The sequence below is a fragment of the Centruroides vittatus genome, unplaced genomic scaffold (genome assembly GCF_030686945.1).
Source record: "Centruroides vittatus isolate TY-2023 unplaced genomic scaffold, ASM3068694v2 contig_1422, whole genome shotgun sequence".
NCBI lineage: Eukaryota > Metazoa > Arthropoda > Arachnida > Scorpiones > Buthidae > Centruroides > Centruroides vittatus.
In genome coordinates this window covers 500,900-527,771 of record NW_027120892.1, presented here as the reverse complement: position 1 = coordinate 527,771, position 26,872 = coordinate 500,900, and the positions used below count along the sequence as shown (strand labels likewise).

At 34.4% G+C, this 26,872-nt stretch overlaps 1 long non-coding RNA gene across 1 annotated transcript; it reads left to right on the top strand.

Annotated features, from left to right (window-relative positions):
- The first annotated feature begins 5,340 nt into the window (after positions 1-5,340).
- Positions 5,341-12,426, top strand: LOC136968249 (uncharacterized). Its single transcript, XR_010879631.1, has 5 exons — positions 5,341-5,458; positions 7,330-7,518; positions 7,710-7,831; positions 10,184-10,215; positions 12,342-12,426. It is a non-coding gene; the product is annotated as an uncharacterized lncRNA (long non-coding RNA).
- Positions 12,427-26,872: the final 14,446 nt, after the last annotated feature.

The following is a 26,872-nucleotide window of genomic DNA, read 5'->3' as shown; positions in this document are numbered from 1 at the left end:
CTGTAAGACCTAATTGCTGCATCCAGAAAAATCAGTATAATAAGTCCTGTTAATTGATGAAGTACTAGTAGACAAGATAAGTTTAAATTAAGATAAGGACACAAAGGCATATTAACTAAACTAACTAGTTGTTCAGAAATGTTTGACCTGGATACATCAGACCTTCATTCTTCACTACTTGTAAGACCTTCTTAGTGCCTACCTAGTTTAAAAAAAAAAAAAAAAAAAAAAGACATTTCTGATAATTCTATGCTATAAGTTTATTATTTCACATAATTTTTATAATTTATAAGTGTTTTATAGTTTTTTTTAAAAAAATCTTAATTTACACACGACATGCATTTTTATTTCATTATCCAAACGACATGCATTTTTATTTCATTTTGCTCATACAGTATATAAATATGAGGTTCCATACATGGTCTGAACCCTCACTGAAAACCTCTCCCCAAAACAAATGGTCTGAAATGAAAAAAAAATACATTTTTTTTTATAAATTGTTTTTTAAATTGTTTTCAAATGACTGACACCTTAAAATAATAACTATTGATGAGAAGTACACAATTCTTGATTTAAACTATGTAATAGGAGATGTTTACTGATCATACTTACATATGATGAGTAAATATTTATGATTGGATCGGAATTGAGTTGAATTAAATAACGGTGTTGACCTTTCTCAAAGCCGAAGTCGGTCTTGAATTCTCCATGGAAACAGGTGAGACCAAGACTAATCAAGAAGTGCAATCAAGGAACAAATCTTATAAAATCCATGTCCCAAAGATATGGGGCTCTTTATCCTTTCGCTGTTTCCAGAGAGGAGGAACACCGTATTTTTGTTTTCCCTTTTTATGTTCCTTATTAAATAATCCTAATAACCAAGATTTTTCTTTGCAAGTAGTAAGCGTAGCAGAATCATTTTGAGTTTTACTTTTCATATGGTGTAATAATTAACGCTTCTCTGTGGCGAGTTCGACGCCAAAATGTGACGTCGTTATCTCCACGCCAATTTCTCCCGTTTGCTAGCGTCAGTGTAGTCGTATTGTACTGTAACCAGGGCGAGAAACGTCGTTACCTCATCTCGTTGGCTCTCACATGGCTTGGCTAATTCTCTCGCTGGCGTCTGCATTGTCGCACCCTGACGGTTTGACTTTTTCTGACGAAGCCGAAACGAATAGACGGGTGCATCGTCTCGCATAAAAATATAACTTTCTGTCGGCTAATTTTCGCGAATTTGGAAGTAAAATATTTTCGATTGGCCCCCGATAATTTTTTCGAATCCATTCGTCCATTTATGCTATAGGAGAGTTTACTTGGCAAGAAATGATACCCCACACCGTAACAGAACCACCATCCATCTGTCGTCGAGATAAAATCCTCTGTTCCTTGTGCAAATCACAAAAATAATAATTCGGACCGAACTATTACCTTTATCCTAAAAATTACCCCGTTGCCCTTCTGCATCCCGAGACGCGTTCTCGTGCATAAAACATTATTCCAGTTTTACGTTCTTAGGATAAAGGAGGTTTTCTTAAGTCGTCCCGATGATTTTATCACTTTCAACAGTACGAGGACAAACCTTTAACTTTAATTGGTTCACAATTTTCGATGCGGACGTCGCATCGTCGTTCGCAACCCTCAAAATTTGTCTTTTGTCTCTCGCATTCAACTTAGTAGCTCTTTCACCATTGTTTTTTGGATTGTATTTATCATCATTTTTTTAAAATATAACTGTACACAACAGCGAGACTCCTTCCTATTTGGGCAGCTACAGCGCGATCATAAAATATCAATTTGTCCATATTCTTTCTATGTGAGATTTATCAATTTTCCCATTTCGACAGATTTTATTGTAAATAAAATATATGCAGACCAGCAAAGAGCAATTATTTATTGTGACACTATTGCAATTTTAATCATATTTTTAATTTATTTAACTTAGAATATATACTCTCCACCTCGAATTAGTACTGTAGTATCTTGCCCCGTACAGTACGTCATACTTTTCCTTTAACAATAGAGTCGTGCCAGTCATCTATTAACTGCTTTTGGGGGACTTTTGAATCGAAATAATGTAACTTCCGGTTTGCATCGAAAGTTCGTATATAGTTAATCGGGACCCCTACCCCTAAGGTTTCCGTATCTCCTCTCGGATTTCATCTATCTAACTCCGTTCTCCAGATTAAGGAAAGACAGTAGGAAATTATAGATTTACAATTTTTTTTTTCAAACTGTAGCTAAGCCCAATCACTTTATACAAGCGCGCATCCTTAATTATTTACATTTATGTGAATATTTGAGGTTGTTTTCCCAGTGGTGTTTAAAGTTTCATCACTTAAATTAGCCTTTCGGTATTTTTTCACTACTGTGCTTTTTTTTAATAAGCATACGAACCAATAATTCTAATAAAATTGTTTAGGTGGAATCGTTGCCCGTCAGCGCACGCGCCAGCCGAGGCCCTCGCCCCACTACACATACAAATGTAGATCAAAAACGTAAGTAACGAGCAACCGGCCAAACGAATACTTATTTAACGCTCTGGAGGGGTGGTTTCTCTAAGTTTATTTACGCGAAATTTTAATTTAACGGTAGAAAATTATATTCCATCCCTTTCGGGGTCTTATTTTCCCCGACGTTTAGCCAAAAAGTCGGGAAATTTGTGGAAAAATCGAACATTGCCTATCCGTCGGAAAACGGACAGCGTCCGAAAAGGAACCGTTTCCGGCGCCAATGGACGGAGTTGGCCCTTCCGGTCCGATCGGCTAAATTAAGGAAAAAAGAACGAGCCGAAGAAGTGGAAAACTTCACCCATGCGGGAGAAGAGTCGACGTTACTGTGATTGCGCGTAGTGGGAGGCGGAGAATCGTTTCCTTCTCATTCGAAAGAAATTGTGCTAACCCTTTTTTAGTGGAAAAGCGAAAAGGGACGTCCGAAGTTCTTACGCTTTCTCGCTCTTCGCCCGATTTGCCCTCTTCCGTCGTTGGTCGGAACAAGTGTCGTCTCCCACCGGCCGACTCTGGTTTAAATTCTGGTCGACGCACACGTCCCATTGGTCTAATAAAGCCCTTCCGGCGCGTCGCTCCCGTAAATTACCCCGACGACTTCTCCTCCGTGGGCCAGCCGCCGTTTTTCCGGTAGCGCACGACAAAACCGGTTACGTCGCGGCTTCTACCCGGAGCGGAGGTCGAGCCCCTAACGTACGCGGGCTTCCAGTTTCGGCGTCCGTTGGAGCCCGGAGAGGCGTTCTCCCGCTATTGGCGGATCCGGTCACGTGGTGACCGGTGGCCAGCGGTACGGAGCTCGCGCGCGGAGTTCCCCCGTCCCTTTAAAAGGACCTCAGGTGAGCCCTTTCTCTGTTTCTTCGGACTTTCTCCCCAGCGCGCTTTTCCCGCTCCCTTCCCCCAAGGAAGCGAGGTCGACAGTCGGTCCTGACGGTTGGTTTTCTTCGCCTTTCGTTAAACTCGGGTGGAAGAGTCGGGAAAGTTCCGCTCTTCCTCTTGTTTTTAAATCTGGCGGTTCTCTCTCCCCTCGTCTCGTCCGCCCGGAGCCACCGGAACCGAAACTCCGGCTTTCCGACCCAACCGTCCCTCTACCTTCACTATTTTACTCGTGAAACTATACGTTTACGTCGGATCTTATCTTAAACATATTCTGACAGCAATTGTTGAACATTTCTATAAATATAACATGTGAAATTTCATTTAAGATCATCTTAATTCATTATATTTTACTTGTTTACAGTAAACAAGTAAAGATAACCAAATGTAGAATTTAATCATCATTTGTGTGTGTAAATGCATTTTAGTATATATTATAATAGGGGAATTTCCACCCCATCATCCACAATGAGCAATCTCGAAAAAACAAGACCAATTAAAGCGTTAAAGAATATTTAAGTTATTTCTGTTATGGAGACTAATTACGTAAAAGTATTGTTGACAATACGTAATCAATTTAAAACCTATCATATCGGATCAATTCTTCATTTTAACAAGTAATGAAAATTCAGAATGATCTTCAAAGGGATATTTGTTGCCGCCTTTTTTATATTAATAACTGATAACGGGTTGCAATCTTTCGTTGTCAGAAAGTACCGTACATTACCATATAATTCTGGATAAAGGTTCTGACTTATAAATTCTCACCATTAGCTGAACCCTCTTGCGCAAGATTTTTTCGGACAAACAGGCCGGGTTTTGGGGTTGCCTCAAACTGAAAATCGAAAAATACTTCGAGGGAACATTTTGTTCCGATGACAACGATTCGTGGCTGTCTTGCTTGATAACATATGATTTCGGCAAGCGAGACTGTAATTTAATGAAGGAATTTATGCAAGATTTCTTCCCCGATGGTGAGTGATTAGATTTGTGATTTCTAAAGTACTTCAAGCAGTTTAGTTAATTAAATTACTTTTCTTGAACGTACCATCATGCAAATAATATACGACCGTACGTGCTGTAAAACAAAATCTGAATGGGGATTACGAGCGCTTTTCGAATATCTTGACAATCTTCCCCTCGGTGTCCAGAAATCTACTCGCTATACCATCTAACACGGGATCTTATACAAGGAACAATGTTATACTCTATAAGTTTATGGAACCAAGTGGTCAGTGGGTCGAAAAAGTTTGGGAATCACTGATTTAAAGCATAACTATGAAAATATCTTTTAAATTAAAAATGCTACATTTTAATTTTTACGTCATAAAGCATTAAATCATCATTTATTAAGATTGGTTCCAGCCCCACGAAGAAATTTGAAAATTTTAATAAATTTAAATATATTTAAAAAACTTGCTTTTTTAAAATAATAACCAAAGCAATATGGATTTGCAGAAGTATTTTCTCAATGTATTTACATACCAACAAAAGCTAAATTAGCAATCTATATTTACATAATAGAATTAACACAGCTGAATTAAAACACGAGCTTCTATAGAATAGACAAAGAATTCGCTAGTTATTTCCTCTACGAATATTAATTTTAATTCTTCAATTTTATTATTAACGTCTCGGCCACCCGACCGTTAATAGAAGAGACCCAAAACTTTGTAGGGGTGTAATAATTATACAGCGGGCGGAGAAGTCATTTTTTTTTTCCTCGATCGTCCAAAGTAAGGATTTACACGTTAAATCAAACTGTAACTCGAATAGGGTTTTGATACAGTATTTTTATGCTCTCCGATATTTTAAATTTAAATAAAATAATTAACGTTCATCAATCGAATAAAATAATCAGAAACTTTATAGAAAGTGCGGAAACCCGTGCGACGAAAATGAACACCCCGCCGTGTGACGGGGTCGGGGGTTGTACACATGTCAATTACAGTACTTCGTTACGCACACTTCCAGACAGCTTGTCGCGTGACCTAGATACTGTAACTGCTATTCGGATCTGCTTTTTCGAACATTTTAAAAAATTTGATTGCCGATGTCCGACCAGCCGACATAAAGTTTTTGTAAATTAATTTAAAAAATCAAATTATAGTACGATTCTATGTAAAAATTTTATCTTTAGCGGCAAAAGTGGTACAGAGTGGTAAAGAGTGGTACATTACAACAGTGGTACAGAGTGATATGTTTGTGATTAAAAAAAATACACGTGTTCTAACGCAAAATATCTTAATCGTAAAAATCGCAAAATATGATGTATTAATATTGAAAACGAAAAGTTTTGTATTTTGTTTATTATTCATCTCTTATTTTGTCTCCCAGTTGATGGTGTCTGGGTGGATCAACCAGTCGGGAAAGCATTTCTCGCTAGCTTATTTAACCATTCTTTAAGCGTTTTCCAGTTTCTGTACAACTCTGTACAACGTCGTGAGATTTACGAGTGATTCTATATAAAAAGACCCACGGAAATATCGTTCGGATAGTCTATTATGGATCATCAGTGGCGCACTCGGGATTTAATCTCGGGAGGAGCCGAAGTGAATGAAAAAAACATTTGTAATGCGGAATTCGATAAAATTCCCATCTTGTGTGAACGCTAATTCATAAGTAGTGTAGAAATAGAAGACGTGGCACAATAATATAAATACAAAAATGAATTTTAATTAAGAAAAGATATTCGGAAAATTTTCCAGTGCTCTTTTTCCTTTTCAGGGTGCCAAGGTACCTTTGGGTGCGCTACTATCTCGGGTCATCGATAAACCGATGCACATAATCTTGAATTTTAGTTGAATCTCCGTAACTCGAAACTTTTTCCGAATTCGAAGTTTTTTCCTAACCGATTCCAGTTAACCAGGTTCAATTGTATTAGCTTTAAGTATAATTTTATACATTATAAGATCGTGAAATCCTCATTTTATAAACAAGACAACATCCTGTAAAAAATTGTCTAAATCCTTTAAATTTAATAAATTTGTTTATAGTTGAAAGAAGAATAATAATTCTAAAATAAATGTAAAATAAAGCATTAATACTTATCCAAGAGATAAATGAAAGGGTTACTCAGCCATTTTTGGCCTCCTCTACATAAAGGCCCGTACTGAGATATAAAGAAAAATATAGGTTAAGCATACACCCACACACACGTGTTCTATAGTATATTAAACATTGATAGACATACAGTATATAAAATATGTAGTTTACAATGGCTTGTACAACAGATTTGATACTATACTTGTACACTATCAATACATTATACAAGTATAGTATAACATCTGTTTAAAGCATAACGTCATGGATTTCGGCTGGAATTTTCCCTTGAATAAAGGTTTATAAGATTAACTATATAAAAACATCTGATTCAAACCGAAAGTCACGCTTTTCAATTCAAAAACTTTTCCCTGAAAAAGAGTTAGATACATCACTGGCATGACTCTACTGTTAACAGGAAAAGTATGATGTACCAGCTGAAAGTACATAGTTTAAATTAAATAAATTAAAAATATGATTAAAAATTTCAGTCCGGCACACAAATGTCCCAAACAGTAATATGGATTTTTATGATTTACAAGTTATTTGCTATTACGTGAAAGCATTCCGCTTTACTCGAGTTATGTTATTGATTTCCAAAAGTCTTCCGTTTTCACATTAGACACGTTTCCGATTTACAATAGTATTTTACACCGGAAATCTTTCCATCCAGAAATTTATTTTCTGTTTAGGCAGGTTTTTGTTTTATAGAAGGCCGCTTTAGACAGGTTTTATTATATAAACATACGTAGACAGTTATGAAGTATATTTATCGCATTTGTAAAGAATTCTTAATACATCAATCAATTTATTGGCTGTATTAAAACGTACAGAATCCGTAATTAGTAGTTCAGTTATTCCCACGGACAGCTTAACAAATAAACTCTCTCATTGGTTAAAGCTATGGCAGAATTAAATAATTTAATCGCGAAGCTCCAATAAATGGGATTTTTGTAGATAAAACAAATAGAGGAACGTGGATTTATAAAATTCTAAAGAGTATAAATATTTAAATTGGTAAAGGATCAGAAGCTATCTTCGTTCAACATGAAGAAATTCGTACTTTGCCTGTGTTTGATTCTGTTGATTGATGTCTTGAGTAAGTACTTTATCTTGCACTTATTTTACAATAATTTTTTCTTTGGATTATAAAGATATTGATTGAAACTGAAGGAATTTAATTAATTTTTTAAATAGGATTTTATATTGCTGTTTATAAAATAATTTCATCTTATAACTGATTTGCTACAATATATAAAATTACACTTAAGACTAATATAATTATTTCAGTTACTCAAGTAGACGGAGAGGAAACGAGTGATGGAAATGATAGTAGTGAAAGTGAAAGTAGCAGCAGTGAAAGTAGCAGCAGTGAAGAGCAAGGAAGTGGACTTTCCCCGTTGGAGGCTGAGGTAAACATGAGATGCGTTTTTTATTCCTTCGCATAACTCCGCGCGAGCGGCATTTGTATAAAAATTACTGAGAAACGCGTTCCTATGTTCTGACCGGAGTGCGCACCGTCGGACAGCAAAATCAGTCGCTGGTAGTAGTAGTTTACTGTGGAAAGGAACATGGCGTCATCCATGGCTCAGACAATTTCGTTTCGGAGTCCATTGGTGATTTTATAAATGAAAATTTACAAGTTGTGAAAGCACAAGTTAATGCACGTGGTGATGTGTTTTCTCGAATTTTTTTCAAATGGTAGCCGGCATTCTAATATTTTTCGCGGTTACTTTGAATGCTCTGTTGGCAAGATAATTCATTTTATGGTTAAATTTTACAATTGAGACCCTTCTTTTGTCTGTAAAAACGCATATTTTAAAATCGTAGGTTCTTCTATCACGATACTATCGACAGTAGAAGCGCCGCCATCTTTGCCTTCCGTACCATTGTTCACAAACATCAGCGCACTCCGTAGTAGCGGATACATTATTATTAACGAACACACCTTTTGTTGCTTGTAATGTCAAAAGCGCTGTAGTAACGAGCAATGTTCCTTCTAATTTTTTTTGTAGCTGATTGGAACATGTATTACTCTGAGCAAAAAGTTTTTCTGAGCATATATATGTTACAGTCAAAACCCGTTTTTAGTTAGAACGCGTTTTAACTAGTTGAAACTAGTTGATACTGGACGGCTTTGTTAAAACCCGTTTTGTCTAGTTGAAACTAAAATTTACTGCTAGTCAAAAATGAATTTGAGTCAAAACTAGTTTTAACTAGACAAAACGGGTTTTAACAAAGACGTCCAGTATAAACTAGTTTCAACTAGTTAAATCGCGTTCTAACTAAAAACGGGTTTTGACTGTAACATATATATATATGTTACGCTCAAATACCGAAATCGCTCATTGAGCGAAAAAAAACAACCACGACGCGTTGTGGTCGTTTTAAAACGGCCACGAAGCGAAATTCGCGTCGTGGCCGTTTGTAAAAACGACCACAAAGCGATGATCGGTTGTAAAAACATTCAGAACGTGTTATGGCTTTTCTTAATCACCACAACGCGTCGTGGTCAAATATCACGAAGGCCACGACACGAATTTAGCTTTGTGGTCGTTTTCACAAGCTGCCACGAAGCGAAATTCGCGTCGTGGCCGTTTTGAAACGACCACAACGCGTTGTGGTCGTATTTTTTTCGCTCAATGAGCGATTTCGGTCTTTGAGCTTAACATACACATATAATTTTTTATGAAATAAAAAGACAGTCGCTTCCAAAAAAATTTTTTTTTAGTGGATCACCATTTATTTCCTTACATTGTTCAACTATAAAAACTTTAGGACGACCCGACCTTCCTTTTTAGGCTTCACGGCCGCCCAGGAAACAGTTCTATAAAACACAGGAAAAACTCCAATTAAAATTATAAAAATTTCACAAATATTGGAATTGGTGACCTTACGACGTCTTGAGTTGCATCCATGTCTTCCAGTCGGGATTTTCGGACCTTATATCCACTTGTAAATTTGCGCTGTAAAATGTAGATTATCTTGTCCTCCCTCTGGCGGCGAATTATATTTATATTATTATATTTTATTTCATAAAAAATATTTTCATCCAGCGAAATTTTAAAACTAAAAATACACATATAATCTTATTTTTTCCTATACAAATTAAGATTAAAATTTATTTTAAAACGTACTTCCATACAAAATATTATCTTTTGTCAATGATTTAATGTATTTAATCGAAATATACGTAACAATAATCATGTTGCAGACAGAGTGAGAAATAACTAAACAACAATTCAAACAATCAGTGTGCATGCTTCCCTGCGCGGCACATAAATTCTCGTGCGCGGCAACAATTTGAGCAGTGCGCTGCCGCGCAGCCTAGAGGGAACATTGGTAACGAGTTTTGGTACTAATTTATTCTTACGGAAATGCCTTCTGAATGCCCTGAAATGCTACAATACCAAATTTGGTTGCACTTGGACTGCTAAATATCTTTCTAGACAGCGTTGAATATGGTATTTTAATTTCGATCTTTCAGTATATTTATAATACGGTTTATGAAATGACGCAAACAACCGAAAATTTATTAAAAAATAAGAATATCGAATGTATTATGATCCTTAATAATTACTTATTATTAGTTACGTATTAAATGGTTATATTTTTAATATAAAATTTAAATTTACTGATATTAGGAAATAGAACTTTGGTTAAATTAATTTTCAATTGTTTTATGATAGAAAATATTTTAATATTAGTTCTAAATAATTCAATTTAAAACAAATTTTTATAATAAATTATCACTTTAATTACAGAAAGGTGAAGATAAAACACTGAAGCAGAAAATGTATGCATCTTTTACTTTTTATCTTTTATTAAGTTTATTATTATTATTTATAATATAAATATGTTAATATTCGCAAATTTCTTCTATTATTGCATGTTTAAATATCTGTAGAAAATACTTGTACCGTAATACAAAGTATATGGGTACTTCCAGTCAGCAAGCAATTCGGCTTTACTTAACAAAATGGCCAACGAAAGACAATAATCAATATCGAAAGTTGTGACAGATCTTCGAAGTATCCTCACACATTTTATACAACTTCAATTTATTCTGGGGCATAACAAACCCATAGTAGCTCGTGTTGAATTCAGCTGAAACAACGAAGGTACAAACTACTGGGTATTTCAAGTTACAATAATTATAAAATATTTTGTAATTACAGTAGAGCGTCGATAAGTGGAACGTCGGTAAGTGGAATGGCCGGAAAGTGGAACGATTTTCAGTCGGACTGTGTCGTGCTGAATCGAATGTTTTTGATACTAAATTTACTTCTAAAGTATAATTTTCATGTTTTTTTATATTCTTTAATATATTTATTTTGTTCGTACAAAATGCAGAAATAATTTTTAACGATACAATAGCCTCGATGATTATTATAAAAATTTTCGTTAGGCATAAAATCGACGAAAATTCAACACGAAGCGACACGCAACGGAGAAAAATTCAACAGGAAGCGATACGCAACGGAGAAAAATTTGAACATCGGACAGGTTAATGTATTTTTTCGTACAAAGTCGGAAACTGGAACAAATCATTAAACTGGAAGGACCCCAGTCCCAAATTTCAAGTTACAATAATTATAAAATATTTTGTAATTATTGTACAGTACATCTAAGGTTTATTGTAATGTTGGCGATAGTTACCATAGTTTATGTTTTCTTGTTGTTGTTGTAGATTGCTATCATTATATGCAGGGTGCCCGTACATTGGGGCACTTGGGGCACATATCCCTTTTTATAGTCGGGTTGCTCTTTTCTTAATCTCCAAGGATCTGTAATGTTTCATTCTGTTTTAAAATTAGTTACTCATTTTTATCACGGTAAAATGTTATCATTTTTATCACGGTAAATGTTTAATTTTGTTATCAGTAAAATGTTTTACTGATAACAAAATAAAAATAAAAATATTTGTTAACCGAAACTTTGTTTTAGAGGGATCGTGATTGTTCGGTTGAGTACTGAGGGACCACTGTATCTGATTAACGCGATTTTTGATATACGCGGTAGCATCGTTGGATACCTCGGTACGCGACTGAACAATCACGATCCTCCTAGAACAAAGTTAAACGTATATATATATATATATATATACACATGTACGATGCCCCTTTTTACAGCTTTTTTGTACCCTCTTTTTTATAGTCTGTGGGCCACTGAGTGTATGTAATCCAGTAAAGCCGAAATGCATTTCGGTAAGAGTTAATTAAATATGCTGGGAGTATAACAACCCTGATTCATTAATTCTAGTTAACTATGTTTTTTGTAAAAATATTTACATTGTTTAACTCGAATCGAAGGTGAAAAAGTGCTCTTGATCAACAGCTTAAACTAAGAGGTAATTCAAGTTCAAAGGTTAGTTAATGTTAGTTGTCAGTTCTGACGTTGTTTGTACGCATTTTCACGAAATTAGTTCTACAAATACGTTTAATAATAATGTTCTTAACTATCTACTATAGACGGCCATTTTATTAAGTAAATTCATCCAGTTGTTAAACTAAATTTATCGCTGAAAAAGTAAGCAAAGCACTTAGTAACTGGAATCACCAACTACTTAGCAAAGTCAGCAACGATGACGTCATTTTCGTAAGAATCTGTTCAATTGGAAGGTTTGTTTAGCATCGTCTATTATAAATAAGCAAACCTTCTATCAATAGTTTGCTTACCACAGCTGCTCGCGAACTGGAAGCACTCATCTGATATAAGAAAATACTAATACGCTGCACAATCTCTTCAAACTAAAAATATCGAAATTTTTGTTAATCCTCACAATATATAAATTTATTATTTCTATTCTCGTAAATAATATAAATTTCCATTTAATACCCGATTAAATATAAGACCAGTTTAAGTATATACTTATTAAAAGAAACTACAAGAATATTTAATTAATTTTTTTATATATTTCAGATAAAGAAAAATATATTGTGGAAGATTAAGAATTCTTAATTTTCTCCTTACTTTGATGATCAATAAAAACGTAAATTAAAACTGATCAGTGTAATGTTTCTGTCGATTAAACTCTTTTATATTCCACAACAATTTCCAGTAATACATACATTATTACACGTGTGGGCACAGAATCTTCATAACCACATCGCGAGTTGGATCAGTGACACACCGAAGACTTAATCTCGGGAATCCGCGTTGAACAGAGAAATACTTTTTAATCCGAATTCAATAAAATTTCCATTTTATGTGATAAATCGTACAGAATTAAAAGACATGACACAACGTAGATATATATTTATATATTAAATAATTAAATAAAGAATTTTAATGTGACCGAGGATCGGCGCCACGTCAGAAATGCGCTCAACCATAATATTAACATTAATAAATACCCACCTACTTACATATCATTTTATAACTATTTACAAGTATAGGAGGATTTGTAAGGATATAAATTTAGGATGTAATTTTTAGCTGTTCCGATTATTACCTCTGGTCCCTAACCGCGAAAGAAAGAGTTCTACCAGAGATAATAATCGCGATCGTTCGCGTATGGATAAATACTTTTCGTATAATCGAAAAGGTCGGTTCTTTAGACGTCGGAGCAATCGACGTCGGAGAATTCAGGCTAATCGGTGATTCGGAAGATTTTAAATTCGTAGATCGTTGGATATCAGGAGTGTTCAGCAGTTCAACGTGGATTGTCAATTTTAGTTGATAGGAGGAAAATCGCATCGAAGGTTGATTCTGGACGAATTTGACGGTGATCGACGTAGTTGGTGATATATCCGGAATGGGGGAAGATGATCAACAAACTCAGGAGATGGCGAACGCTGGTTATCATCGATCCCTCCTTTTTTATTAGAGGGTCCTCCCGTTTTTCTCATGCGTTTTTGTGGAAATGTTATAGCTCGTGACCAATAGATAAATTTCGATCGTAAGTTCCTGGTGACACATTCGGAAGATGTGTCACCTTTGAAAGGAAGTGAATCCAGAGAAAAATACAATTACATCCCCTGTGTTTTTTCTTTCTTTTTCGATTTTTCGTCAAGTTCGGGCCCACACATTAATTAGGAAAAGACTTTTGGAAAATTTTCTAGTCTTGTTTTTCTCTTTTTGAGGGGTGCCAGGGCCTCTTGACCCTCTGGGTGCACCGTTGAACCGGATTAACAATTGGGCAGGAAGATAGTTTTGCTAGTTCAATCATCTAATCGGCATTATAAATTCATATTTTCGTTTATTTAATGCGCTAAGAGTAATTCACTTCGGTAAACCGTATTTTTATTTTTAAAATATCTGTAAAATTTAACAATAGAATCGGTTATTTTACAAGTCAAAAAGGTTATATTTTGAAAAGACAAAGTTTAAAAAAGTTTAAAAACTTTTCAAAATAACAACGAGAAATTACTCTTCTCTATCATTAGCGATTTTCGAGGTTATAATAAAATGTTGAATAATTATCAAAAACTTTCTCCGTTCTCCAAAAAACAGGTGAACTAAATTAACAGCAAAGAATTCAAGGAAAGAAACAAACAAACTATAAGTCAGGTGTAATGTACAGACTAATATGTACGTGTGGTTAAACGAAATACTACAGCACAAGGTGGCAATAAGATTAAAAAATAATAATTCACCATGGTTTCATATATATAAAGAACATAAAAATGTGTAGTGGAAAAAAGTATAAAAAGAAGAATTAAAAAACACTACGCAATCATTAAGCAGAAAAATGTTATCAAGTTAAACACCGGTATGAGTGTAGATGCATTTTGGGGTTATGTAGTTAGAGGTATGTAGTGATATTGGACCTACTCCCCCACCACGAGTGCAGTCTTGTCGACTCACATACAATTTCTTTACAAGCAGCCGTAAAAGTAATAAACAAAGGGTTGTAAAAAGTATGCAGAAGTATAGCTTAAACGGCTTTTAGCCGAAACACTGTATCAGGAAGTTATCTACAGTATAATCTATGACCGTGGTTCTCAATCCATGGTCCGCGGAACACGGGTGTTCCCTGAAGCCACTTCAAGTGTTCCGCGAAAAATCAAATATACAATTAAAAATTGTTGCAACAGAAATATCAATACAATGTAAAATAATTTTTGTATGGGAATGTAATCAGCAAATTCCAATGTCGTCATCTACTAGACCGAGTGCGCTTGATTTCAAAAAGGTTTGCCACCCTGATTTAAAGCTGATGTATCGCAAGTGTTCCGCGGAAAACAAAAATGTCAAAGTTTAGTGTTCCCCGACTTCAAAAAGATTGAGAACCACTGCTATATGATATATACTGCTGGATTTATATTGATATGTTGTTTTATTTATTGTATGTGTTTGGTTTCTAAGAATGCAAAAGTTTGAATTTGAGAAAAAAGTGAAAAATAAAAAAATTAAAATGTTCTAAGTTTCGAATGCTGTAAGGGTTAATAGAAATATAATTTTTATGGCCGTTGAATAATAAATGTTTTTTAGTAGGTCCGCTGCTCGTTTAAACTCGGCGGTTTGTGCAATGTCCACTATTGGTCCAGATTCGACCAATCCTGTCGAGACACGAGTCGGCCATGACCATCTGTCTTATTATTTTACCGTGTAATACGAGCCTCCTTTAACGTGTTATAGAACTAGTGGAACTGAGTTGAGCGCCACCTGTACGCAGGCAAAGAAAACTGCTTCGGAAAAACACGTGCGTCTTTGGGTTGGATACGTAATGAAACGCGGTGATTGTTTTCTAACTGTGATAATGAACCACAGCTTTCTGCCACACAAAACTGCAAAAAAATAACTGTTGTGTGGTCGGTTGTAGTGTTACTTATATTTATATTGCGCCGCCAGGTACAAAATCTTATTCGTTCCCGAATGAACAATACCCTGGGAGGAAAGAGAAATGGCTGGCTGCATTTTAATTCCTGAGGTTAATTATATAATGATGTGTTGCATTCTAAGCAATCTTCTGTTATAAAACCTTAGTTGGCTCTATTTTAAATTTAGTTCTCTAATGTAACCTTTAGTAATTTTCTTTCTTTTTTATATTATTTTGTTAATCTGACAGATACTAATTGTCATATGATGTGATATTTGAATTTAAGAGATCTGTAGAAGAAGAGTAAGAAGCAAAATTAGTATTTTGAGGAAATGAAGGTAAAAGTTCTCCCTGTTAATATTCACGATGTGTACGATTTAAAGGGTAGTGTGGAAGAAGCAAACTATATATCCATTGCATGGTAAATAATGAAATTTATAACTAACCATATATATAGAGGAGCTTCAATAAGGACCATAGCAGTAGCTAATACTATTATATTAACAGGGAGAACTTTTACCTTCATTTCCTCAAAATACTAATTATCACATTAAAAAATTACTGGTAAGATCATCATCAACAGAATCTTCCTCACTAGAATGTTTTTGTATGGTTGAAGCAGATGATGGTTTCCAAGTGTAACGTTTTATCGTTGGTGCTTTTAAGTAGCTCCTTTGTAATAACAGTGCTTCACAAGAATCGGTAAGAACTCGATTTTGTAGTTTAGTTTTTATTAAATTTAATTGCAAAAAATACGTTCAACTGCTGATTGAGGAAGCAATAAAAGCATCTATTTACTGCCAAAGTAAAGTAAAAAATATAGAAATATAGAATAAAAACGAATGTTTTGAAAGGTACTAAATTGAAAGGAAAGGTATTAGGATTTCGTGAATAGTACTAAGAAAACGGTGTTGGGTATCTTGATACTGGAACAAGTAAAAAGGTACTAGATTAGTACAAAAGTATTAGGGGGAACAACACTGGTTCTGGCTTTGTAGCCCCGATTCTGTTACTCGGCGTCGCCGCTAGAGGCGCCTCGATCTAGTTTCGTCGTTCCTTCCACTAGTTCTATACGAACACGATCGCAATTTTTCCGCCGTGTTAAACCAGCTTAGTGGAGCACCCAAAGAGGGTGAAGAGACCCTGCCACCCCAAAGTAAAAAAGAAAAGAATAACACTAGAAAATTTTTCAAAAGTCTTTTCCTAATTAAAATCCTTTATCTATTTAATACAGGCATGTCAAAGATACAACCCGCGGGCCATGACTGGCCCGCGAGACAATTAGTTGCGGCCCGCGACACCAATTCAATAATGCTATTGTTTATTTTTTTTATTATCTTAATACCAAAGAAAATGTGATATTTTGTACGTTTAAGTATGGTACGTTTGAGTTCAACAATTTTGTTTATTATCATTTTATTTTTATTTTTATTTATTTATATTACTTAGAGATATTTATTTTATTTCATTTATTTTTGTGTTTAATTTCTTGTTCCATTATGTTTTCTGTTTCATCTTTTGAATTTCAAATTAAAGTCCGTTTTGGCAATATCATTTATTGCACAATTCTCACTATTTTGCACATAAAATGCGTGTTTTCGACATATTAGTAAATTACAGTTTATGCTTGTATTTCGAGTCTTGTGATTCTTATTTCCAGATCATTTTACAACCTGCTTCAGGCCTGTAAATTAGCCGAAAATGTTTGTTCTGTGATTAAAGTTATTGCTGGAAAACTACAAATGGTGTTTTTTTAAATTTTATTGTGAAATCTCGGGTTATTAAAAAAAATTGTTGAGTCGGCTACTTTTGGGCTACTTTTTAGAAAATTTTTGGCTACAAAAGCTAAAAACATTTGGCCAGTTGTCATACTCGAGACAAAAAAAAATTGGCACTTAAAAATTGGCACTTAACCTGTTTGTCCTTTTTCTTTTTTATACCAGTCCACGTTCCGTGTTGAGTAAATGGATTACTGATTAGGAATTTTTAGCCTGCAGAAGTCAGAGAGGATAGAAGAATTAATTTTCCGTGTGCTAGCTAATAGTACAATTGGGTTGAAAGACAGAGTTTTGTTTGGTAGTGAAGTGGCTCACTGAACAGCTTGTTAGTCAGAATCTTCTTTAGCTTGATAGATGGAGGTATGTGAAAGGTATCTGTACCTTCTAACATATTTTGGGCAAAATATTCAGTTTGGAGGAAGATACAGATACTTGAACCGACATGAAGGGGACTTTTAGACCCATCTGTGTAAATATTAATGTCTGCATGGTTATCCATGCTGGAAGCAAATGACACCAAATGTACACTGGAGATAACCTTGTTTACTTGATCACAGATAGTAGGGTAATTGCAATGTGGCAGCATATGAACAGCCGTAGATAGGAGTAGAGACCATTGTTGAGTCTTGATGTTTGTAGTTCTGATGAAGTAGTTTAGAACCTTTTCTACAATACATTGTGGCAAAGGAAGGAGCTCTGCTAGTATCCGAGAGACATTTGTAGAAACAGTTCTGCAGCACTTTGAAATTCTGGTGGCAAACTGTCGTTGAAGAGAGAGTAATTAACTTGCTACTGAATTTTACTAGTTACTTGACCCCGGCTAGAGGCCGCGTAAAGTAGCATTGGTTATATTACCCCATTATATAGAGTTTTACAAGCTTTATGATTTACTCCCCGGGTGCACCTAGCACATTTTAGTATCATGTAGTTTATTTTCTTGGTCTTAGCCAAGATGTAATTAATATGGCAATGAAATGTCGTTTCTATTCTCTCTTGTTTTATTTTGTATGACGTTTCTGTTTACACGTGCACTAGCTAGTCCAGACGTGGCCAACAGTTTTTGCTCCCGGGCCGAATTGGAAAAGAAAACTTTTTTCACGGGCAGAACGAAATATTAAAATTAAAAAATGTTAGCTCATGTATCTGCCCGATCGAACCCAAAATAGATTGCTAAAGAATCTCTCTTAGTGCCCACAGAGCAAACTTTAAAAAGTCGATAATATTCAATTTTTTCGGAAAAACAAGATTTGTAATATAATTTAATGACAGAATAGAAATTTATCTACGCTAGAAAGATATTTTATCACTTAGATAAAATAATTTGTAATTATTATTAATACCATTAAAAATATATTCATTGTTAGCGTATAAAATTCCTATTTCAAGTTCATTGTTCATAAATAATTCTGCTATTTCCAGACCATCATTACTCCATTGTTGAAAACACAGTCAAACCTCTAAACCAGGGGTGTCCAATCTTTTTGTTTTTCTAGGCCAAGTTGGAAGAAGTCATGGAGTTTTGGGCCACAAGTATCTATATCTATATCTATCCTCTACATCTATATCTATACTACTATATAAAAAGAAAACGTATTTTTCGTTTGTGACCACTAACCGTGGAAACTACTGAACCAATCGTTACTAAATTTTAACTGTAGAATCTTTATAATCCCCGGAATGTTTACCATTAATGAAACCTACAGATTTTTTATTAATTAAATAAAACTGCAACGGATTTCTGTCTGTCTATTTGTCTCTATCTTCACCAGATGGCGACACACGAATTAGTACTTTCTGTCTATAAGAAGTTTATTATTGGAGTTTACTATTATATTTGTTATATTGAAGCTGTTGATCGATCTTTACAAGATCTCAGATCGAATAATAAACCAATAACCTTTGTTTTCTCCGGAGATTTTCGGCAGACTTTACCTGTGATTTCAAATTCAGAAGTTTTATGATTTTATTTTATTTTATTTTTTATATTTTGCAATACTCTACTTGCAATACTACACATTGATCACCAAAAAGTAATTAATAAACAATTAGTTCAAATTTTCGAAGTTTTGTATATATATAAGAGCGGGCGAGGCCGCGACAGGCGATGCTAGTATATAATATACTTGTGGCCCAATCCTTAAATATACAAGTATACAAGTATACTTAAGGTTTAATATGCCTAGATTATAATAATAAGTGTTAAAACTTTATCAAGAAAAAGGATATTTTAAAAAATTACTTCTACAGACACTTTCAATTTTTACTTAGAAATAGATAAATTAATTTATTATAAAGGAGACAAACAAAAATTTATTTGAAAAACACAATTTTTTTTTTTATTTGGGTCTCTAATTAATAAAACAAAAATGACGAAACACCATTTTAAAGTGCCTCTTTTATTCAACTAAGATATTTATAAATAATATGTAGCCCGAAAAGTAGCCAATTCGTTCTCATCACCACCTATCATCATCGATCTCGCGACTATTGTCAGCGCCCACACGGTGCTCATCGTCATCGGCTTGACACCGGGCCATACCAACATTCCGATCAACGAGGCGGCCGACAAAGCGGCCCGCCGCGACCCGTTCAGTGGCTCCATCTGGAGACCCCTCACGCCACGCGACCTCACCCGGGCCATGCAGGACACCACCATCGGCACCCTGACGGATTCCTGGTCAGCGGCGCTCTGCAACAAAGGCCGGGACCACCTTCGCCCGTTCGCCCCCTGGAGGTACAGTTGCGCGTCGTCTCGCCACGCGGAGACGCTTTTGGCCCGGCTTCGGACCGAGACGGCCTCGTTACATGCTTTCCTGTACTCACGGCATCTACACGATTCTCCGGGGTGCCCTCCATTGCGGTGCAGTGGAAACTACACTACATTACTGGCTTCATTGCCCCAAATACACTACAGCCCGCAAGGACCTCGGCAACACAATGACCCTTAACATGTCTCTGGTGCGCACGCTGACGCCTGTCTACTGGCCGCCGGCCTACATCACTCCTAGTCAGCACGTGGCGGCGCTGGAGCGCTACATTAGTCTCACTGGTCGTTTCGCTTAGCAATTGGCAACGTTGGTCGGAGAAAGAGCCGCAAAGGCTATAATCTCCATATTAAACTGTGAAAGAAAAGAAGTAGCCAATGCGCAAAATGATATTTTTACGTCAAACTAAAAAAGTAGCCAAATCTTGCAACGCTGGAAGGAATACTAAATAAAGCTGGAGTTGTGATTCAAAGGATTATAGACCCAAATGCAGGGAAAGGACAAAAAACAAAGAAGTGAGGAAGGTTGAAAAATTAAGGGTCAATATTTGCATAACAGAAAGTCTATTTAACCTTTACCACTACTTTTTATCTTTTGGTCTTCATTTCCTTTTCCCGAATTTAAGTCTATAATTCTTTGATTCTCAACGCTTAAGTATTCCTTCCTCATTTACACATTTCCCAGCATTTCAAAAATATCTCCATTCCACTCAAAAATAAAACATGAATAAAGGTTTATGGCTTTGTGAAACTTCTTTTTTGAGTTTATGCGGTTGAAATAAATAAATAATAAAAACTAAAAAGAATTCTCCGTTTTGTTTACACGTTTATTCAGCCGCATTGTTACTTGCTTTGTTCCGCGGGTTGGACATCCCTGCTCTAAATAATGAATACTGATAAGAACATAAATGTCAGACGGTATTTTTACAATTTAACAAATATACAGAAGTAACTAAATTATCTTTAATGTCCTGTTCAATCACCGGGAACAAGAAAAGAAAGTCTTCCTTCGCACAAACGACTTTTATTACAGGTCATGTCTTTGCAAAATTATGTAAAACGATTAATACGTTCTCTTACAAGCCGATAAATTTAAAAAATACACAATTTCAGAGGATAGCCATCAATAAAAAATTGTCTGCTGCAAAGGAAGACCGTTTTGTTCCTGGTGATTAAACAGGACAGAGAGGTTGAAGATGATTTAGTTTCTTCTGTAGTCAAATTGGAGGTCCGACTGTTTAATTTTATAAATATTTGTAAGAATCTTTTAATAATAAAATTCAATAATTAAAATTAATATTCGTAGAGGATGTAACTGGAAAAATGCTTGCTGATTCTACAAAAGCTCATATTTTAATTCAGCTGTGTTGACTCTATTACGTAAATATAGATTTCTAATTTAGCTTTTGTTTGTATGTAAACACATTGAGAAAATATTTCCGAAAATTCATATTTCTCTGGCTATTATTAAAAATACAATTTTTGAATCTATTCAAATTTATTAAAATAATTTTTTATATTCTAATGTATGTCTTCTATTTACGTACTACTTATGAATTGGCGTTTACACAAGATGAGAATTTTATCGAATTCCGCATTACAAATGTTTTTTTCCGTTCACCTCCGCTCCTCCCAAAATTAAATCGCAACTGTGCCACGTTGTTGACCCACAATAAATTATTCAAACGATCCGTGGGTCTTTTACATAAAATCGCCGATCAATCTAAATCTCTGGACGTTGTGCAGAAACTGGAAAACGCTTAACGGAAGGTTAAATAAGCTAGCGAGAAATGCTTTCCCGAATGATTGATCCGTAAAGACACCATCAACTGGGAGACAAAATAAGAGAAGGATAATAAACAAAATACAAAACTTTTCGTTTTGAAAATTAACACACAATTCTTTTTCCTATTGATCTCACACCCGGTAAATTTAAATAATAGTTTTTAAGAAACGAGTAAACGAGATAAAAGAACTAATGCATAATTAACATTTTACATTATTTATTTATTTATTTTGACAAGTAAATAGAAAAGTCTCGAAGGACAGTTCATATTTAACCCCAAAATTAACAAATATACATTAAAACAAAACAGTATAAAAGTTCTTGGAAAGAATTTGTTTTCAAAGAACTGCTTTTCTTTCGTGTGCTTTGTTAATCGCGTCTGACATACAATAATGAACGACGCTACGAGACTTTGTTCCAAAATTGCAAATAACTCGTAACTCATTATTCATAACAAATAAGTCATAAGTCTTAACCATATTTATATATATTTTACTAATCTTTAAAATAAACAAATAATACCTGCCAAATCGTATGCTGCAAGCGTGCAAAAATTTTTAAGTTATTGTGGAGCACCCCATCCGTTCACCATTAAGTGTGTAGTAAGCATTTTTTAAATTACGAAATCTTGCGCCCAGAGCACGTGTATTTTTAATCATAAACTTACAACTATTTTTTACCACTGTTGTATTTTAAACTTTTGCCACTAAAAATACAATTTTTACATAGGATCGGACTATAATTTATATTTTTGTTTGAATTAATTTACCAAAACTCCATTTATTTACTAGTCGAAGAAATCCGTCGGCATTCAAATTAAAAAAATTATTCGAAAAAGCAGGTCCGAATTGCAGTTACAGTTTCTAGGTCACACAACAAGCTGTCTGGAAGTGTTCGTGAAGAAGATACTATAATTGACACGTGGACAACACCCGCACGCAGTCGCATGACGGGATGTTTATATTTAGTCGCACGGCTTTTTCGCGCTTAATAGAAAGTTTCTGATTAGTTTATTCGATTGATAAACGTTAATTATTTTATTTAAATTTAAAATTTCGGAGAAGATAAAAATACTGTATCAAAATCCTATTCGAGTTAAAGAATTTGATTTAAAGTGTAGATCCCTATGCTGGGACGATCGAGGGAAAAAAATGGCTTATCCGCTGTATAATTAGTACACTTCTTCAAAGTTTTGGGCCTCTTCTATTAATTAACGGCCGGGTGGCCGAAATAGTAATTTTATATGCTAAGAATGAATATATTTTTAATGGTATTAATAATAATTACAAATTATTCTATGGAAGTGATATTCGAGTGATAATAAAATAGCTTTCTAGCGTAGATAAATTTCTTTTCTGTCATTAAATTATATCACGAATCTTGTTTTTCCCGAAATAAAAAATTAAATACAGGTATTATTGAATTTTTAAACTCTGCACTGTGGGCACTAAGAAGACCTTTTTAGCAATTTATTTTCGGTTTGATTGGGCCCACAATGGGGCAGCCACGTGATGGGAACGGAGCCCGACATATCGGGATGGACCCGCCGGATTCGATTCCTGAGTGGTACGCTGCCACCTTAACCTTTCGCCACCAGCCCGTTAATAGAAGAGGCCCAAAACTTTATACAAATATAATAAGTATACAGCGGATAGGGCATTTTCTGTCCTCGATCGTCCCAGCATAGGGATTTACAGTTTAAATCAAACTGTTTAACTCGAATAGAATTTTGATACAGTATTTTTATCTTCTCTGAAATTTTAAATTTAAATAAAATAATTAACGTTCATCAATCGGATAAACTAATCAGGAAACTTTCTATTAAGCGAGGGAAACCCGTGCGACTAAAAATAAACATCCCGTCATGTGACGTTGTACACGTGTTAATTACACTATCTTCGTCAAGACAGCTTGTTGTCTGACCTAGAAACTGTAACTGCTGTTCGGACCTGCATTTTCGAATAATTTTTTAATTTGATTGCCGACGGATTTCTCCGACTAATAAATTAGTGGAGTTTTGGTAAATTAATTGAAACAAAAATATAAATTATAGTCCGATCCTACGTAAAAATTGTGTTTTTAGTGGCAAAATTTTAAAATACAACAGTGATAAAGATTAGTATGTGTGTGATAAAAACAATAGATATGTTGTATGCGCAAAATATCGTAATTTAAAAAATCCTTACTACACACTTAAGGAGTGAACGGATCGGGTGCACGACAACTGGGCCACAAAAACTTAAAAATTTTTGCACGCTTGCAGCATACGATTTAGCAGGTATTATTTATTTATTTAAATATCGGTAAAATATATATAAATATGGTTAAGACTTATGACTTATTTGTTATGAATAATGAGTTACGAGTTATTTGCAACTTTGGAACAAAGTCGCGTAGCGTCGTTAATTATTGTATGTCAGACGCGATTAACAAAGCACACGAAAGAAAAGCAGTACTTTGAAAATAAATTCTTTCCAAGAACTTTTATACTTTTTTGTTTTAATGTATATTTGTTAATTTTGGGGTAAATATGAACTGTCCTTCGAGACTTTTCTATTTACTTGTCAAAATAAATGAATAAATAATGTAAAATGTTGTTAATTATAAAATAGTTCTTTTATCTCGTTTACTCGTTTCTTAAAAAATATTATTTAAACATACCGGGTAAGAGATCAATAGGAAAACGAATTGTGTGTTAATATAGAAAACGAAAAGTTTTGTATTTTGTCTATTATTCATCTCTTATTTTGTCCCCCAGTTGATGATGTCTGGACGGATCAACCATTCGGGAAAGCATTTCTCGCTAACTTATTTAACCTTCCGTTAAGCGTGTTCTAGTTTCTGCACAACGTCGAGAGATTTAGATTGACACGGCGATTCTATGTATAAGACCCACGGAAACATCGTTTGGATAATTTATTATGGATGGAACACTCGGGATTTAATTTTGGGAGAAGCCGAGGTGAACGGAAAAAACATTTGTAATGCGGAATTCGGTAAAATTCCCATCTTGTGTGAACGCTAATTCATAAGTAGTGTAGAAATGGAAGACATAAATTAGAACATAAAAAATTATTTTAATAAATTTGAATATATTTAAAAATCGTATTATTTTATAATAGCCAGAGAAATATGAATTTTCGGATATATTTTCTCAATGTGTTTACATACAATCATAAAAGCTAAATTAGAAATCTATATTGACGTAATAGAATTAACACAGCTGAATTAAAACGCGTTCTTTTGTAGAAGAAACAAAGAATTTTCTATTTATTTCCTGTTCGAATAATAGATTTTAATTATTCAATTTTATTATTAAAAGATTCGTGCAAATATTTATGAAATGATTCTGTCGGACCTCAAATCCCCGTCATCTCCGAACAAGACAGTTTTTTACAATTTAAAAAGTAAAACAGTTAAAACGTTCACTAATAAACCCATAATTAAAAAAAAAAATGTAATTTTAGAGTCAAAGCTCCAATAAAAGGTCATTTCTGGGAATAAAGATTGTTTTGTTCCCGTTGATTGGATAGGACGGAATTGAAGACGATTTACGTTTTTTTGTATATTTTTGAAATTGTAAAGATAGCGTCTGACATTTTTGGTATTCTCAGTGGCCATTGTTCAGTAGTTTGACTGTATTTTCAACAATGGAGTGATAATGGTATTAAGCTAAAAAAATTAATGAACAATGAACTTGACATAGGAATTTTATATGCTAAGAAGGAATGTATTTTTTTATGGTATTAATAATAATTTCAAATTATTCTACGGAAGTGTTATTCGAGTGATAATAAAATATCTTTCTAGCGCAGATAAATTTCTTTTCTGTCATTAAATTATATTACGAATCTTGTTTTTCTCGGAGTAAAAAATCGAATTTTATAGATTTTTTAAATTCTGTTATGAGGGCACTAAGAGGGCGTTTTTAGCAATCTATTATGTGTTCGGGCCCACGTGATGGGGACGGAGCCCGATATATCGAGATGGACCGTCCCCAAAAAATTCCTGGAGTTTTTCGATCCCGGCTCACCAGAGCGGTAGATTGTCACCTAAATTGCTCGGCTATCCGGCCGTTGATACGAGAGGCTCGAAACTTTCCAGGACTAATAATTATACAATAGAGTCTGGTTAACTCGATCCGGGATAACTCGAAATTATTTTCTTTCCCGATCGTCCAGCATAGGAATTTACATTTTAAATGAAACTGGATATCTCAAATCAGATTTTGATATAGTATTTTCATAAATTTTCCGGAATTTTAATTTAAATAAAATAAAATACCGAATAAATACTTCGTTTAATTATAAAAATTCTATAAAGCGCGGGAACCACCTGCTACTAAAAAATAAACACCCTGTCTTGTTACGGCGGACAGGAGGTGATCGCTTACAAACAACGTGTGTGACTGCATACTGTAACTGCCATTCGAACCTGCTTTATTCGAACTTTTTCTATTCGATTGCTGATGGATTTGTCCGACTGCCGACGTAGTAAATTAATGGATTTTTACATAAATTACGATTATATTCCGATCTAATGTAAAAATTTTACTATCGTAACGAACGGTATATTTATAATTAAAAAAAAGCAACAACAACTGATGGATTTTAGGCGCAAAATATCGCAATTAAAAAGGAGCGAACGGATGAACATGACGATTCTACGTAGGCCTAATAAGCCGTTAAGGCACAGACTCGTGGCACAAACCATGGTGAATTATTATTATTTTTTATCTTATTGCCACTTTGTGTTCTGACAATGGCTCTCTCAACTGGCGTGTAGTCTTCCCTACGTAATATTTCGTTTAACCACACGTACTGTACAGTGCATATTAGTCTGAACACCACATCTGACTCTTATAGTTTGTCTGATTCTTTCCTTGAATTCTCTGATGTTAATTTAGTTATTCTGTTTTTAGAGAGACGGAGCAAGTTTAATTTGATAATTATTCAATATTTTATTATAATCTCGAAAATCGGTAATGACAGAAAAGGATAATTTCTGTTATTTTGAAAAGTTTTTAAATCTTTGCCTTTTCAAAATATATATTTTTAACTTTTAAAATAACCGATCCTGTTGTTAAATTTTACAAATATTTAAAAAATAAAAATATGATTTACCGAAGAGAATCTTAGCGCATTAAATAAACGAAAATATGAATTTACTAACAAATGAGCACGGCGTTGCTCGGGCAAAAAATAATAACAGCAAAGATGATTGTTAGATTATTTCGTGCTTCTAACCCTTCTACTATATTATTTTATAGTATTTGATTTACATTTACAATAGCCACAGAAATATGAATTTTCGGATATATTTTCTCAATGTGTTTACATACAATCACAAAAGCTAAATTAG